A 4,054-nucleotide genomic window follows, 5' to 3' on the forward strand; every position below is an offset into this window, starting at 1 on the left:
TCAAAGGCTTAGACCAGATCCTGGGATTTGTCTCCAGTGCCAGGCACTTGCTTGAGTTATGCCCGTGAGCTTCCTACTATTTTGCTGAAGCTTCCTCACCCCCAACAGATGAAGATTCGTATACACCCACATTTCATCTTTTCCTGACTTATGCTCCCCAGAGCCATCCCAAGCATCTGGAATTTTTTTGCTGCTATTAATTGTGCACAATTTTTGGCTATCCCACGTAGTGAGGAGTATCTGTGAAGTATCCACTTATAGCAATACACAGAAGCTCTAGACAAGACCCAGGGAGAGCTGCAGCGCACCACTGGAAGCATTCATTCCCATGGACCACCATTGGGAGAACAAGGTGGAGAGCTTCACCAAGCCCACCTCTGCCTCCTGGGATGAGGAGCAGTGAGGAAATCAACACCAAGCTTCCACCCAAAGCCTTTCTGAATGATCTGCCCAAGGGTACTGGGATGGTGTCCTCTCTTGGGGCAGCTTTGTGACAGAGGCAACTGTAAAACCAGAGGGGGCAATAGAGGGGGCCAAGCTGAGACCACTGGACTCAAAATCTCCTCATTTCTGTTCTGTGTGAGCTTGAGCAAATGCACTTAACCAAACATGACTCAGCTTCCTCGTCTGTAAAATGCGAATAATAATAAGAATAGGGTTGTGTATATAGCATTTAGCACAGCACCTAGCTATGACAATCGTCACTGACATCATCACTAGTTTTCACAGCCCTGGAGTCAGGGCTTGGATTATTGTAAGCTTCTTGAGTCAACCTACCTTCCTATGGCTGCGACACACAGGGGCTCTGGTTGTTGTATCATGAAACAAAACAATATAGTAAGTAAAGCTCTGGATGAGCCCTGTCATCTCAAAGAACAGCTACTCCTTTTATCCTGGTTCTCTATGATGTTGAGGCCAGGCTGTGCCCCAGTTTGGGGTATCGTTGGTTTAGTGGGTGGAATCCTGCACAGGGGGGGCCACAGTGCAGTCAATTTGTTCACTTATGTATTAGCTCCCATTTACTGGCATCTGCTCTGGACAGGTACTTTTGACATGGCACTTCTGACCCAGTAAGACAGCTAGTAGACCCATTTTACAGATAAGGAAGTTGAGACTAAAAGAGAGTAAGGAACGTCCCAGGCCACACAGCTGTTAATGGCAGAAGTGAGTTTGGAATCCATCCCCGCCAATCACCACACTGCTTCTCTTCCCAGGCTGGGCATCCAGGGCCCACAGGCAGGTGGGCGAAAGAGGAACCAGGCAACGTAGGAAACCCCAGCTCTCTTCCTTTGAATTCTAGGTGGCATCCCTGGCACATCTCACAGTCCTTGTCTGGATTCTTTAAGGAATCATAATCATCTAGAATCACAGGCTTCCGGGTCTGAATCATCCAATCAGTGCTTGAGAACTGCCCATCATGTCACTTCCCCCCACCAAGTATTCACGTGGGCTCCAAGGAGCTTATTATCTCCTGCAACAGTTCATCCTACCAATGGGGGAATGATGGCTAGAACACTTTCCCCTACTTGGAGCTGAAAGCTTCCCCCCCATAACTTCCAGCCACTAGTGCAAGCTTGGACTCCGCAGGATGCAATAACAATTGAAACAATGCTTTCTATGTACGAGATCCAGGTCACACCATTGTCTGGAGCAGTGGGGTCTCTAGCACTTTGCTTCTTAGGCCTCTGTAATCTGAGACTCCCTTTTTGTTATTCAGAGTACTTTTCCACACTCTTTATGCAGGTTCCTCAGCCCTGCACAGTGCTCGGTCCTTCCTTCTGTCCTGTCCCCGTCTCGGCCTTTCACAAGCTGCCTGGGCAGTCCCCCAATTTCCCCAGGAAACACCCCTTCTCTTTTTCCTCTGGACCCATTTGCGACTGCAAGGTCAGACTTGGATGTCTGGGAGCTTCTCTGCCTTCTCAGCCAGCTTCTATTTTAAGGTCTCTGGCCCCTAGCTCCTGGCAATATTTTCTCTGAATTCTGAGAGGTCTAATCGGGCCCAACCAGATTTCTCCTTTCCCCGTGGAGCTTCACAGATCACTGAATCGTAGTAAGAGGGGTCATAAACTCTGCCAGAGTCTTCTGTGCAGTTTCTTGAAAAAGGGCCCTCTCTGGGGTTCCTCCACATTGTACCCTTATGACAGGCCCTACAGCCCCTCCTCTTCCATCCCTCTTGGGGTGCAACCCCGGTGAAGCAAGGGGACCCTCAGGGATGGAAGAACATTCCTAATGCTCAGCCCCCGTAGTTCTCAGTCTCTCCCAACCTAAGCCCAGTGCACAAAAAAAGAGCTTCCCAAGAAAAAGGCTGTGGAGAGAAATGGAACCTACGTCAACCGGCTTACCAGCAAGGAACAGGTGAATTTAGCCAGCTCCGTAATGACATCCGGTGCCCAGTACTGCTGGTTATGCCCTTCACCTCATCCCCTCAACACCAGATAGCGGCCCACCCCGACACAGGCATATCCAAAGGGAGAGAGTGCAGCCCATCCTCGGGCCTTGCGTTAAAAGTCAGGGACGCTTTCCCAGCAGCGCAGCAGTACCTGCCCCTTCCAGGCTCTTTGACCCGAATTGGGTTACATGCTCATTCCTAAACCAAAGTTGCTAGGAAGGGGAGGCTGTAACCAGGGCCAGTGGGCTGAACAGACCCCGCCTACGAAGGCCTGGAAGGACACCATGTCTCCCGAGCACGGAGGGGCCAGGTTTACAGCATAAGCAGCTGCTGTCAGCAAGGAAGAAGCCAGGCGTGCTGTGGGGCAGAACAGGTGCCTGAAGGACGTGAGCCACAGGCTGCTGACCCCAGCCCCCAGCACCTCCACCTGTGCAATTCAGCCTGTGCCACAGAGACTCAGGTACCAGCACTGGAGGAGATGTGCGTGAGTGTCACGACCTGTCGAAGTTGGGAAGTTTGGAGTTGATGAACATAGTCTGCTATTAAACTCAGTCAGCTAACCAAAGAAATAAACGCATACGTCAAATCATACATTTTTAAACTTGATCTTAAAGATCACGTGAACACAGAAGTTCTTAAACTCATGCAAAGCGGGAAAATTAGTAGTCTTTATGGAACGCTATGAAATCTTGATCAAATTAATCAATCAAATTGATTAATCAAATCAATCAGCAAAGAATATTTATTATATGAGGGCTTACACATGCTCAGCAAAGAAAAAAGCAAAACGGACTATGCCTGAGTTTTCTATTATTAGAATTTAGTTTGGAATTTTTTTCTCCTACTTTGGTTGTTTTTGATGTCTACCCCATATGGGCAGAGGCATAAAAAGTTCCAGAAAAATGCCTAGGAGGAAAACTAAAACTTGATATAATTCAATCCCTTGTGTTAGTAAAGTAAGAATTAGTAAAAGCCCACCATTGTCCAATTTTAGAGGATAGGCTTCTTGGAGCAGCCCTCAGAACATGCTTTGAGAACCACCAATCCAGCCAAATCCGCTCATTTGTTTTCTGCAAAAGTTACTAAGGCTCACGCATATCTTTGGGTTTCCCCAAGGTCACCTAGTTAATTATTGACATAGCAACTCACCTCCCAAAGATTATAGTAATTTCCCACATCCACATGTCAGGGATGCATGTCAGGGATAAAGAAAGGTCCGTGTGTGGCATGGGCCTGAGCTAAGCATGTCTGGTCAGAGTCCAAATCTGCCACAGACTTGGAAGCTTTCTAATCCACCTAAATACAGCAGAATAGAGGCTTGGAACTCATTTCAAAAGTTGTTTCTGCTGGTGATTTAAAGACACATCCCTCTCTCCCATACACACACGAACACAAACCTGCATGTACACCGTCACCTCCAGACACTGACTCTCAGACCCTGAAGGCTTCAGGTCCAGGTGTGACCTTCTCTGCGCCTTTCTGCTACCCAGTAGGGCACGGCCTGGGCTGGCTCCTTGGCCGGCTCCCCCCTCCCAGCCAGAAACAGTTAATTGCCAGCTCCACGCTGCCTCCAGCCCAGCCCTAATCGGCCTGATCTCAGGCAGCCACGCTGGGGCCGCAGCAGCTCCAGACCAGGCCCTGGCTGCGTGGAGCAGTGGGGACATT

This window comes from Balaenoptera musculus, chromosome 16 (genome assembly GCF_009873245.2).
Source record: "Balaenoptera musculus isolate JJ_BM4_2016_0621 chromosome 16, mBalMus1.pri.v3, whole genome shotgun sequence".
In the NCBI taxonomy this organism is placed as follows: Eukaryota; Metazoa; Chordata; class Mammalia; order Artiodactyla; family Balaenopteridae; genus Balaenoptera; species Balaenoptera musculus.